This window comes from Panthera pardus, unplaced genomic scaffold (genome assembly GCF_024362965.1).
Source record: "Panthera pardus isolate Hobbes unplaced genomic scaffold, ASM2436296v1 HiC_scaffold_22, whole genome shotgun sequence".
In the NCBI taxonomy this organism is placed as follows: domain Eukaryota; kingdom Metazoa; phylum Chordata; class Mammalia; order Carnivora; family Felidae; genus Panthera; species Panthera pardus.
This window is the reverse complement of record NW_026526788.1, coordinates 60,790,142-60,804,280: the sequence shown is the minus strand read 5'-3', so window position 1 is coordinate 60,804,280 and position 14,139 is coordinate 60,790,142. Positions and strand designations below refer to the sequence as shown.

At 42.1% G+C, this 14,139-nt stretch overlaps 1 protein-coding gene across 2 annotated transcripts in view; it reads left to right on the top strand.

Annotated features, from left to right (window-relative positions):
- Nucleotides 1-14,139, top strand: part of NT5C2 (5'-nucleotidase, cytosolic II) — a 144,926-nt gene that overhangs the window by 23,225 nt on the left and 107,562 nt on the right. The window lies entirely within an intron of this gene.

Sequence of the window (14,139 nt, the reverse complement as noted above, 5' to 3'; positions counted from 1 at the left end):
ATAAACGTTAAAAAAAAAATTAAAAAAAAAAAAGAATTATCATGAGGATTGAAGGCATGTTTGTACAAGTACCCAGTGCTGCACCTGGCCCATATATCTAAGCATGCTGTACCTAGGCACTCAGAAACGTATATAGCTTTTAAGGAACCGGGACCATCTCTTCAGTTCATGCTCTGAAGACTGAGGGAAACATTAAGAAAACCAGGAAATTTGATTCAAGGAATCAAAGTTTGGAGAGAACTGCACACAACATATAATTAAATACAGGCTGTGAGTTCTGTAGAGGTTTTAAAAAAGGCTGAGGGAGAGCCTGGCTGGTGGGTTGCAGGGAGGCCTCCTGGAGGAGGTGAGATTTGCGCGGGTCTGAAGGAGATTTAGAGTTTGGATGAGCCACCGGTGGGGAAGTAGAACAGCATCAGCAGAAGCGGTAAGAGAAAGGCATATGGAAAGGAGAGCAGCCCTTTTGGAACGAAGAATTGAAGCTGAGGAATATCTGGGGATAATATGTGTGTTTAGGTGAGAAGGAAAAGCCCCTTGGGGAGGGAACCTTGGGTTTCCCTGAGTTCCCAGCCCACCCTGATCTTACCCAATCAGCCCCAAGAGTACCCAAGAGGCCAGAGACGCTGCACGTTTCTTGGCTACCACCAGGGGGCAGTATGACCCAGCGGCTTGAAACTTGTCTTTGTGATTCATTTAGAACTTTTTCTGAGTTCCAATTTTATGCCTGGAGCTGAGCTAGGAGCTTAAAAGTACTATCTATCCACCAATCTAGAGGTCATATATTTCTGGAGCGCGTTGCATGGAGGTTGCAACATACTTTCCCTTGGTGATCTCTTCTAATGCTAACCGTAACGCTGTGGGGTTTCCATGTATTAGTCTCATCTCCAAGGAGGAACTGGTGTTCAGAGTTTTATGTGAATTATTCAAGTTCAAATACTGCGAGGGAATCTGAATTTGAACCCAGGGTTGTAATCTCCATCCCATGTTCTCCACTACAGCCCACAGCCTTTTGTTAAGAAGATAGGAGCATAAAAATATTTAATGTAAGAGTTAAGTGAGTAATTATTGAAAACCAACGGCAGAATTTAAGTTTGAGAAGGTGAAAAAGTTCTTGAGAGGCATGGTAGTGATGGTCGCACAATGGTGTGAACATGCTTAATGCCACTGAGCTGTACACTTAAAAATTATTATACTGGTAAACTTTATGTATATGTTACCACAATTTTCAGATGGCAACTACTAGGGGCACCTGGGTGGCTCAGTTAAGCGTCTGACTTTGGCTCAGGTCATGATCTCACAGTTTGTGGGTTCGAGCCCTGCATCGGGTTCTGTGCTGACAGCTTGGAGCCTGGAGCCTGCTTCGAATTCTGTGTCTCCCTCTCTCTCTGTTCCTCCCCCACTCATGCTCTGTCTCTCTCTCTCCTTCAAAAATAAATAAAAACATTTAAAAATTTTTCTCAAATGGCAACTGCTAACAAAAACAAACAACTAAAGAACCAAGACAGGGTGCCTGGGTGGCTCATTTGGTTAAGTGTCTGACTCTTGATTTCCTCTCAGGTCATGATTTCACAGTTCATGAGATCAAGCCATCGAGCTTGGAATTCTCTCTCTCTCTCTCTCTCTCTCTCTCTCTCTCTCTCTCTCCCTCCCTCCGCCTGCTTGCACATGCTCTCGCTCTCCCTCCCTCTCTCTCTCAAATACACATTAAAAAAAAAAACCAAGACAATGTTAAATTATGATCTAATCCAAGAGAAACCAGGGTTTTATTATAGGGACATAAAAAGAAAAAACAATAACAACTAAAAACGGCAATTACTATATAACATTCATTAATACGTATTCTATATTAGTAGCTATTTTTTAAAGCATTTATGAATTTACTAATTATTTAGTTGAATTCTGCCAACCACCAGTTGAGGTAGGTACTATTATTATTCCCATTTAACAAGTCATTTCATCATTTGGTCTGTCCTTACACCCCACTCCCTAGCGCCAACAACTCCACTACTGTCTGTGATCTATACTTAACTGATCCTTGGTTGACCAGTACTATGAAGTGTGATGGCGTGGAAGGACCATGGTCTTTGGAGCTGATAGGGGCTCTGGTGCTTTACCAGCTGAATGTTCTTAGGCAAGTTACTTAATCTCTCTGAGCCTCAATTTTTTCATTTGTGCGATAAAGATAATAACAATACCTACATCTTACAGATGTTGTGATGAGCAAATAATATAAATGTATAATGCTTAACATAGTGCTGGTACATAGTAAGCACTTGGAAATAATGGCTGTTCTTATTTTTTTTAATGTGTGTTTAAAAAAATAAATTAAATGCATGTTTATTTTTTATAAAGAAAATGGGGGAGGGGTAGAGAGAGGGAGAGAGAAAGAGAGAGAGAGAGAGAGAGAGAGAGAGAGAGAATCCCAAGCAGGCTCTGTGCTGTCAGCATAGGTCCCCGAAGCACGGATCCCCACAGCACAGAGCCCTGCAGCATGGAGCTGGATGCGGGCTTGGACTCACAAACCAGGAGATCATGACCTGAGCTGAAATCAAGAGTTGCATAACTGACTGAGCCACCCAGGCACCCTTGATGGCTGTTCTTATTATCTGCACATAGTAGAACACTCAGAAAGTAATAAGTTAAATGGCTGGGTTCCTCCTGAGTGGACCTGAAATAGCTCCTGGCTCTCCTGGGGGCACTGGAGGGAGGAGTCAAGAAGCAGAGGTATTCAGCTTGGTCATCTCAACTCAAGGAATGATATAGGACCGGATAAAGTTCTTTGAGTCCAGCTCCATCATTTTACAGAAGAATCTGAAGCTCAGGAAAGGGAGTCGTTTTGTGTAAGTTCACCCCTTCATGCCAATCAAGCAGGAAGTTACCCTAAGAAGCAGTGTGGCCCAGTGAGAGCCCTTCCCCGGGAGCCAGGCTTGGGTGGTGAAGTAAGCTTCAAGTCAGCCAGCCCCTCCCAGGAACACAGGTTATCTATCTTCAAGTCCCTTCTAGCCTCAGATCTGTACAGGTAGCTGTTCACTTTTGCCCTTTAGCTGCAGAGTGGCCAAGAAGATTATGAAACTGGGCAATCGGCAGCTTATCCTAGCTTCTAGAGCAAAGAATACGAGGAGAGAGGCAAGGGGAGGGGTCCTGGGCACCATGATTTGTGAGACCTGTGCCCTAGAAGTACCTATACATATATACATATATACATATATACATATATATATATATACATACATGTATATATGTATATATGTATGTATATATATATACTTTTTTTCTCCTTGCTTGGCTTGGAAACCACAGGAAAGCCAACCAGCAGCTTGTGAAGCAAGATCCCAGGAGCTCTGAGAAACTCGTTCTTACGAGAGATGACTCAGCACAAGCCTGACAACCACAGGGAGTGTCCCCCAGCCTGGCTGCGGCATAGGCCCATGTGCAGTTATGTGGGCCACTGTGGTTACTACTGCTCTCTGCTTAGGGGAGATTCTGTCCCCTAGAAGTATGCGGATGTCCTGGAAGCCCCCAGCTGATAAGAGAGTGGTAGTTTCAGGGTCCTTGTTGTGGTTTGATTTCTGAATAATGCACTTTCTCTTGAAGAAACTCCTCATGTCTTGCCTAGATGTACTGACCCTCCTCTCCAGGTTCTTGCCCAGCACTGCCTCCACATTGGGCTTTCTAAAACTAATGTCACCAGGACGCTCCCAGAGGGTGCCTCACTGCCTGTAAAATTGAGCTCCAAATTCCTTAGCACAGTATGGTCCTGACCAAAGTTTCTGCCTCATCCCAAGCCCTTCTCCTTCCTCCTACCATGCACTCTATACTCTAGCCCAGGGTTTCTCAGTGTGGTCTACAGACCACCTTCTTCAGAATCATCGAGGATGCTGGTTTTAAAATTCAGATGCCTAGGGTTGCCTGGGTGGCTCAGTCGGTTAAACGTCCGACTTCAGCTCAGGTCATGATCTCACAGTCTGTGAGCTCGAGCCCCGCGTCAGCTTCTGTGCTGACAGCTCAGAGCCTGGATCCTGCTTCAGATTCTGTGTCTCCCTCTCTCTCTGCCCCTCCCCTGCTCATGCTCTGTCTCTCTCTGTCTCAAAAATAAATAAAAACATAAAAACATTTTAAAAATAAAATAAAAATAAAATCCAGATGCCTAAGCCCACAAAATCAGTTGTTCATGGGTCCTGAGAACCTACACTGAATTATACCAAGGCTGATTTTTGTGCAGATTGCCCTTTAAGAACTACTGCTCTGCCAAACCAGATTAAGTTTCTTGACTCTTTGGGCCCTTACTGTCCTTTCTCATGCTGTTCCTCTTCTAGTATGCCCTTCTTATACTTCCTAGCCTGGGACACTCTGCTCCTTCTTTAAGGCTCATCTCACATATCAGCTCTTCTGTGTTGCTTCTCCCACATCTAGCCTCCTTTCTTTATGTTTACATAATCCCACTGCACTTTCTACCTACCTTTGCTCTAGAATTTTCATATTGGGTCAGGGGTGGCACTGTACATGTTGGTGAGCTCCATAAAAACAACAGATGACTCATTTTTGCATCCCTAAGGCTTAGTAAAAACCCTGGCAAAAATAGGGCATGTTTGTTGAATGAATGAATGAATGAATGAATGGAAGCCAGGCCGTAGTCTAACTCAGAAGGATAGATCTAACCCATTTTGTAGCTAATAGGGCCAGGATTTATCGTGCAGGTTTCCTGCTTCACGGTTTCAGTCTGTTACTTGGTCTAAATGTTTGGTCTACCTTTGAGGAAGCTATAGATTTACATTTTGGCAAGAGGTAGTTAGATTAGTCACAATTTAGGTCTTGGAATTATTTTTTAAAAATCTAATGTGATTCTGTATTAAGCCAGGGAATTGCTTCCTCTTGATCTTTTTGAGAATAGAACCCACCAGGCTTTTTTTTTTTTTTTTTTTTTCATCTTAGATCTGTTCCTGTAAGGTAATCCATCTCATAATTCTTGACCTTTTAACTCTAGTGACATAACTGCCACCTCAGCCAGGCACACCCTGGACGTTGTCATGACTGCTCCAGCTCAGAAGTGCCAATGTACAGGTCTCTGGCCAGAACTCCTTGCCTTTCAGTTTGCTCACTTCCCCACTCCTGGTTCACCTGCTCTCATGATCGTGGTTTCCCAGATCTCTGTTCTAAGCCCCAGCCCACAAGTGGCTTCCCTTCTTTCCCTTTCACAGAGTGGTGCCCCTCCTCGTGTCAGAGGGAAGACACGCTCAACACCATCTGCACCATCATCACCTCCCTTTCTGTGCTGAGCTGTCAGCACAGAGCCTGATGTGGGGCTCAAACTCACAGACCACGAGATCATGACCTGAGCTGAAGTCGGATGCTTAACTGACTAAGCCACCCAGGTGCCCCTGCTTTCAGTTTTTTGGGGGGTACATACCCAGAAGTGGAACTGCTAGATCATACAGTAATTCTATTTTTAATTAAAAATTTTTTAATGCTTATTTATTTTTGAGAGAGAGAGAGCACGTGTGAACAAATGGGGGAGGGGAAGAGAGAGAAGGAGACACAGAATCCAAAGCAGTCTTCAGGCTCCAAGCTGTCAGCACAGAGTTTGTCATGAAGCTCCCACGAACTATGACATCATGACCTGAGGCTTAACTAAGCTACCTAGGCGCCCCTCTATTTTTAATTTTTTGAGGAACTTCCATTTTCCATAGTATTCCTTTTTACATTCCTTCTAGCAATACACAAAGATTACAATTTTTCTAGTCCTTGCCAACACTTACTTTCTGTTTTTTTGTTTTGTTCTGTTGTTTTTATTTTAATTACAGCCATCCTACTGTTGTGTTTTTATTTTAATAATGGCCATCCTACTGTTGTGTTTTTATTTTAATAATGGCCATCTTACTCTTGTGTTTTTATTTTAATTACAGCTGTGAGGTGATATCTTATTGTGTTTTTTTTCAATATATGAAGTTTATTGTCAAATTGGTTTCCATACAACACCCAGTGCTCATCCCAAAAGGTGCCCTCCTCAATACCCATCACCCATCCTCTCCTCCCTCCCACCCCCCCATCAACCCTCAGTTTGGTCTCAGTTTTTAAGAGTCTCTTCTGCTTTGGCTCTCTCCCACTCTAACCTCTTTTTTTTTTCCTTCCCCTCCCCCATGGGTTTCTGTTAAGTTCCTCAGGATCCACATAAGAGTGAAACCATATGGTATCTGTCTTTCTCTGTATGGCTTATTTCACTTAGCATCACACTCTCCAGTTCCATCCACGTTGCTACAAAGGGCCAGATTTCATTCTTTCTCATTGCCATGTAGTACTCCATTGTGTATATAAACCACAATTTCTTTATCCATTCATCAGTTGATGGACATTTAGGCTTTTTCCACAATTTGGCTATTGTTGAGAGTGCTGCTATAAACATTGGAGTAAAGTGCCCCTATGCATCAGTACTCCTGTATCCCTTGGGTAAATTCCTAGCAGTGCTATTGCTGGGTCATAGGGTAGGTCTATTTTTAATTTTTTGAGGAACCTCCACACTGTTTTCCAGAGCGGCTGCACCAATTTGCATTCCCACCAGCAGTGCAAGAGGGTTCCCGTTTCTCCACATCCTCTCCAGCATCTATAGTCTCCTGATTTGTTCATTTTGGCCACTCTGACTGGCGTGAGGTGATATCTGAGTGTGGTTTTGATTTGTATTTCCCTGATGAGGAGCGACGTTGAGCATCTTTTCATGTGCCTGTTGGCCATCCGGATGTTTTCTTTAGAGAAGTGTCTATTCATGTTTTCTGCCCATTTCTTCACTGGGTTATTTGTTTTTTTGGGTGTGGAGTTTGGTGAGCTCTTTATAGATTTTGGATACTAGCCCTTTGTCTGATATGTCATTTGCAAATATCTTTTCCCATTCTGTTGGTTGCCTTTTAGTTTTGTTGGTTGTTTCCTTTGCTGTGCAGAAGCTTTTTATCTTCATAAGGTCCCAGTAGCTCATTTTTGCTTTTAATTCCCTTGCCTTTGGGGATGTGTCAAGTAAGAAATTGCTACGACTGAGGTCAGAGAGGTCTTTTCCTGCTTTCTCCTCTAGGGTTTTGATGGTTTCCTGTCTCACATTCAGGTCCTTTATCCATTTTGAGTTTATTTTTGTGAATGGTGTGAGAAAGTGGTCTAGTTTCAATCTTCTGCATGTTGCTGTCCAGTTCTCCCAGCACCATTTGTTAAAGACACTGTCTTTTTTCCATTGGATGTTCTTTCCTGCTTTGTCAAAGATTAGTTGCCCATACGTTTCTTATTGTGTTTTTGATTTGCATTTCCCCAATGATTTGCTTAACATCTTTTCATGTACTTGTAAGTCATTTCTTCATCTTCTTTGGAGAGATGTCTATTCAAGTCCTTTGACCATTTTTGAATCAGGTTGTTTGTTTTTTGTTGTTGAGTGATAGCACTTCTTTATATATTCTGGATAGTAATGCTTTATCAGGTATATGATTTGCAAATATTTTCTCCTGTTCCAGAGGTTGCCTTTTTACTCTGTTAATAGTGTACCTCAATGCACAAATATTTTTTATTGTTTTTTATTTTAATTCCAGTTGTTATATTAGTTTCAGTTGTACACTATAGGGATTCAACAATTCTAGACATTACTCGGTTCTTGTCATGATAAGTGTATTCTTTAACCCCCATCACCAATTTCACCCATTCCCCCACCCAGCTTCCTTCTGGTAACCATCAATTTGTCTATGGTTAAGAGTCTGTTTCTTGTTTTGTCTCTCTCTCTCTTTTTTTCGTTGCTTGTTTGTTTTGTTTCTTAAATTCCATATATGAGAGAAATCATGTGCTATTTATCTTTCTCTGACTGGCTTATTTTACTTAGCATTATGCTGTCTAGCTCCATCCATGTCATTGCAAATGGCAAACTTTCGTTCTTTGTTATGGCTGAATGATATTCTATTGTGTACATATACCATATCTTCTTTATACATTCATTAGTCAATGGACACTTGGGCTGCTTCCATAATTTGACTATTGTAAATAATGCTGCTATAAACATAGAGGTGCATATATCCCTTTGAATGAGTGTTTTTGTATTCTTTGGGTAAATATCTAGTAGTGCAATTTCTGGATCATAGTGTAGTTTTATTTTTAACTTTTTGAGGAAACACCATATTTTTTCCACACTGACTGAACAGGTTTGCATTGCCACCAGCAGCACATGAGAGATCCTTTTTTTCCCACATCCTCACCAGCACTTGTTGCTTCGTGTGTTTTTGATTTTAGCCGTTCTGACAGGTGTGAGGTGATAGTTCATTGTAGTTTTGATTTGCATTTCCTTGATGATGAGTGATGTTGAGCATCTTTTCATGTGTCTGTTGGCTATCTGTATGTCTTCTTTGGAGAAATGTCTGCTCATGTCCTCTGCCCATTTTTTAAAAAATGTTTATTTTTGAAAGATAGCATGAGCAGGGGAGAAGCAGAAGGAGGGGGACAGAGGATCTGAAGCAGGCTCTGTGCTGACAGCAGAGAGCCCGATGCGGGGCTCACTCACAGACTGAACCGTGGAATCATGACCTGAGTGCCCCCCATTGTTTACTTTTACTATCACACTTATCAAACTGGTTTAATTTTTGGCTCACCTGTTTCCTGTCTCTCCAGGTAGACTATAATGTGTGTGTGTGTGTGTGTGTGTGTGTATTTAGATTTTTATTTTTAGAGAGAGCAGGAGAGAGAGGCAGAGGCAGAGAGAGAAAGAGAATCTTAAGCAGGCTCCATACTTAGTGCAGAGCCCCACGCAGGGCTCTATCCCATGACCCTGTGATCATGACCTGAACCAAAACCAAGAGTCAGATGCTCAACTGACGCTCAACTGGAGGCAACCCTTCTCCAGATAGACTGTAAATTCCTTAATGGCATTGGCCCTATCCCTATCTTGTCAACTGCATGCTGCTCAAATTTGGTTAAACTGTTGAATGGGGATCTCCACCACTTTAGTTGCTTTGACCTTGAGTGAACTAAAACCTTTGGGCCTCAGTTTTCTGAGGTTTCTCAGGTTTCTAAGATTATTGTGATGATTAAGTGAGATTATGTTTATAAAGTGCAGGTTGCTTACCAGTAAATGCTCAACAAAAATTAGCTGTTATTATCATCAACTTATTGAATTGATATTTCAAATTCTAACCAGTTGTATGACTTTGCACAAAACTCATAAACTCCCAGGACCTATTTTTACTTCATTAAAATGAGGTGTTTGACCTGGATTATCTATGACAGTGGTTCTCAAACTAGGCTGCACATTGCAATCATCTGGGGAGCTTTAAAAATACTGATGTCTAGGTCCCTCCCCCCAAGATTCTGATTTAATTGGTGTGAGATACAATCTGGCATGGATATTTTTTAAAAGCTCCCCTGGTGATTCTAATGTTCAGCCAGCATTGAGAACCACTGATCTAAAGTTTCTTCCAGATATAACGCACTAGAAAGTTGAGCTGCCAAGATTCCTTGGAGGCAGGAGAATGGAATGTCTCCCAGCATTCTCCTGCTATCACCCTTTGTTAGTTTAGCAGGAAGTATTATTGGACAGGCTCACTTAGCTGGAACTCCAAGAGTGTTTGTGGGTTCCTGAGTGTTTAATACTTAGGAGCTCAGCTCCCTCCATCTGGAGAGACTTTGGAGACCAAGGCTCTGAGAAGGAGAAAAAAAAAATCAGCTCTTCCTTACCACACTGCTCTAAACCAAGGCCTAGAAGTCTCCCCTGGAGTGTCGTGCTATGGAGTCCTAGTCAGGCTAAAGAAGAGGGTGGAGGAAAGGATCGTTGGCATTAAGTTAGTAGGGAAACTTGAGGCCCTGACTAGAAGGGGGTAGGGGCTGAGAGTTAACAAATACTCATTCCTTTACAGTGCTTTAACACCATATTCATAGCCATTATTTGTTTGATTCCCATAGCAACCTTGAGGAATGCAGAGCAGGTATTATTGCCTCCATTTTGTAGAGGAGTAGAACAGGTCTCTGAATGGTTAAGGGCCTCACCAAAATTACACAGTAGATTAGCAGCAGAATCAGCATGACAGTCCCTGAACCCTGACTCTCCTTCCTGGACTCTCTTACTGTGTCTAGGAAGAAAACCTGCACACTCACTGTGAGAGAGAAGAAAATACATGTTGTTCCCTTTTCCTGATTCCTGGTGCAGAGCTCCGGAAACCCTTGTAATCCCTGGGTGATAGGACTGTCTTTTGTTCTAATGAGGGTGACTCTCATAGAGTCATAAATGGCTCCTGGATGAGGGCTGATCACTGGAAAGACCAATCCATGATTAGAAGCTTAGAATTTTCAGCCCTTCCCTTCATTCTCTTACAAAGGGCAAGGAGCTAAAAATAGAATTGGTCAATCATGCCTACATGATTAAGCCTCCATAAAAATCCCCACAGTGTGGGGTTCAGAGAATCTCCAGGTTGGTGAATATAACACATCAATATACTGGGAGACAACTCCATGGAAATAAAAGCTCCTGTGTGTGGGAACCTCCCCAAACCTCTTCATCCAGCTGTTCATCTGTACCCTTTATCATGTCATTTAATAAACTAATAAACACAAGTAGGTGTTTGTTCTGGGAGTGGCTCTTTTTTTTTTAAGATTTTATTTATTTTATTTTATTTTATTTCATTTCATTTGTTTTTTAAAGATTTTATTTTTGCAGGGCACTTGGGTGTCTCAGTTGGTTAAGCATCTGACTCTTGGTTTTGGCTCAGGTCATGATCTCACAGTTTGTGGGTTCGAGCCCTGTGTCAGGCTCTGAGCTGACAATGTGGAGCCTGGTTGGGATCCTCTTTCTCCCTCTCTCTACCCCTTCCCTGCTCATGCTCTCTCTCTCTCTTTCTCAAAAGAAATAAATAAACTTAGAAAAATTTTTATTTTTGGGGGTGCCTGAGTGGTTCAGTGGGTTGAGCACTGACTATTGATTTCAGCTCTGGTCATGATCCTATGGTTTGTGAGTTTGAGCCCCACGTCTGGCTCTAGGCTGATAGTGAAGAACCTGCTTAGGATTCTCTCCCCTTCTCTCTGCACCTCCCCCCACCACACACACACCAAATGAATAAATAAACTTGAAAAAAAAAAAGATTTTATTTTTAAGTAATCTCTACACCCAACTTAGGGCTCAAACCCACAACCCTGAGATCAAGAGTTGCAGGCTCCAGTGACTGAGGTAACCAGGCACCCCTGTGAGTGGCTCTTTTAACAAATAATTGAATCCAAGGGGGAAGAGGTCATGAGAACCTTTGATCTGTAGCTAAGTCAGACAGAAGTTATAGTAAGCTAGGCACCTATTACTTGTGACTGGCATTCAAAGTGGGGAGCCGTCTCATGAGACTGAGCCCTTACCCTGTGGGATCTGGACACTCTCAAGGCAAAGTGTCAGAATTGAGTTAAATTGTTGATACTCAGTTGTTACAGAGAATTGCTCACACATCTGGTTTCAGAAGCCTCGTGTGTATGGTAGTGGTATGAGAGTAAAGGGGACGCAGAACTGGGAGGGACTTTCTAAAACACTTGGGTAGCTCAGAGGCCTTCCTGACTCCTTGGAATTAGAGCCAAGGTTCTAAATGACCCAATTTGTGCTACAGGGAACAACTAAAATAACCCCTTCCAGTTGTGGCCCATCTACTCTGAGCATAGCAGTGTTCTCCAGGATTATTAGCAAACAACTTCAGTTTTATAAAGTTGGGGTGTTCAGGACTAGCTTTAAGGTATATTTAGTTACAGTGTCCAGGATGTTCAAGAACACTCAGAAGGGCTGTGTAGAGCAGTGTTAACCAAATGCTGGGTCTTAGACAAGAGTTGGCTCTTGGCTGCTGGTTCAAGATTAAACAACAAAGGAACAGAAAAGGGTATTGATTTTTTACTAAGCTCAGTTTACTTTAAATCCATGCCTTTTGGGGTGCCTGGGTGGCTCAGTCAGTTAAGCATACAACTCTTGATCTCAGTTCAGGTCATGATCTCATGGTTAATAAGATCAAGCCTCAAGTCAGGCTCCGTGCTGACAGCATGGAGCCTGCTTGGGATTCTCTTTCCTCCCTCTGTCTCTCTCTCTCTGCCCTTCCCCAGCTCATTTTCTCTTTCTCGTTCTTTCAAAATAAGTAAATAAACTTAAAACAAAAAGAATACCTGCCTTTTTAAAAAAGAATTTACATCCAAGTTAGTTAGCATATAGTGCAACAATGATTTCAAGAGTAGATTCCTTAATGCCCCTTACCCATTTAGTCCATCCACCCTCCCACAACCCCTCCAGCAACCCTGTTTGTTCTCTATATTTAAGAGTCTCCTATGTTTTGTCCCCTTCCCTGTTTTTATATTATTTTTCTTCCCTTCCCTTATGTTCATCTGTTTTATATCTTAAATTCCTCATATGAGTGAAGTCATATGGTATTTGTCTTTGTGACTGACTAATTTCCCTTAGCATAATACCATCTGAGTTCTATCCACGTAGTTGCAAATGGCAAGATTTCATCCTTTTTGATTGCCGAGTAATACTCCATTGTATAGATATACCACATCTTCTTTATCCGTTCATCCATCAATGGACAGTTGAAGAAGCCCTGCCTTTTATTCTGAGATTATGTTTTTCCTATTTCCTACTTTTTTGGTGTTAAAATTGCCTTTCATGAAATAGTAATGATAGTAGATGGCAGTTTATTTTAATGTCCTGAATGGCATAATCCAAAGATGACCACCCTATGGGAACCCCCAAAATTGCTTTTGAAATATTACTGAGTGAAGGAATCCAGGATCTGGTAACCACTTACCATTTCAGAGGGCCATGTGACCCCAATTCCTCAGAGGTGTGGGAGGCTGCAGAAAGAGCCTCACCTCGACAGTAGTGGTAAAACATCAAACAGTAGAAGACTTAAAATGCCAGGATTTGGGCTTTGCCATTCATAAATTCATACAGAAAGAAAAGTACCATTGCTACTTATTTATTTATATAGTACTTACTGGATGCCTGGCCCTGTCTCAAATGCTGTACAAATATGATCTCATTTAATCCTCATCAAGCCTATGAGGTAGACACTATTAGTATCTCCACCTCCATTATGAAGAGGAGAAAACTAAGATATGAGAGTATGAAGAAACCTGTCCAGGGTCACAGCTAGTTAGCTGCAGAGCCGGAAGTTGAAGCCAGAGTGTCTGGCTCGGGAATCCATTTTCTTAATCCCTACACCATGCTGCCTAGTTAGAAGCAATTTAAGACTTTTGTGGCTTGTAATGATCTATTTTTAGCCTCTGATTCCATAGACAGAAGCTGCCTGTGGACTAAGCTGCCTGGTCTGTATTGAGCTGCTGTCAGTGATCTCTTTTGAGGCCTTTCCACAACACCACTGGAAGAATCAGAATGGGCAAATGTCCTTTTACGGAGCACAAGACAACAGCGGCAAAGTCAATGAACTTTGGATAAGATCAGTAAGACCTTGTAGCTTGGAACCTGAATCCATGCAAAGTCCTTCTGAGAGGTCCTCCAGAGCCTGGACTGGTAGTTTTCAAGCACATTAAAAAAAAATTTTTTTTTAACGTTTATTCATTTTTGAGAGACAGAGACAGAGCTCGAGTGGGGGAGGGGCAGAGAGAGAGGGAGATAGAGAATCCCAAGTAAGCTCCTTGCTGTCAGCACAGAGCCTGACTAGGGGCTTGAACTCACAAACTGTGAGATCATGACCTGAGCTGAAATCAAGAGTCAGACACTTAACTGACTGAGCCACTCAGGTGCCCCAGAGGTGTTCCATTTTAAGTCCAACAACTTATCACTTATTTAGGTGGACATTTAGACTCCAAGGTTGGAACAGTTGGCAACATATCAGATCTATCTGGAAACAGATTGTACTAGTGTCTGGCTCAGGTTCCTGCTCCAAGAGATGCTTAGGACTTCACAAGGTAGAGCACAGGGATGAAAGAATGAGAGCTCTGGTGTGCTCCCCCCGCTCCCCCCACCCCCCGTTTTTAAAAATAATTTAATCAAGACACAACCTTGTAGAAGGCATTAAAATAAAATCCACTCACAATCCTACCACACATTCATTTAGTTATTAATTAACTTATTTAAAAAAATATATGGAATCCCCAATCCCCACTGTACCAGCACCTACCTGGGCTAGGTAGGCATTGTATCCCTTCTCAGTGGACAAG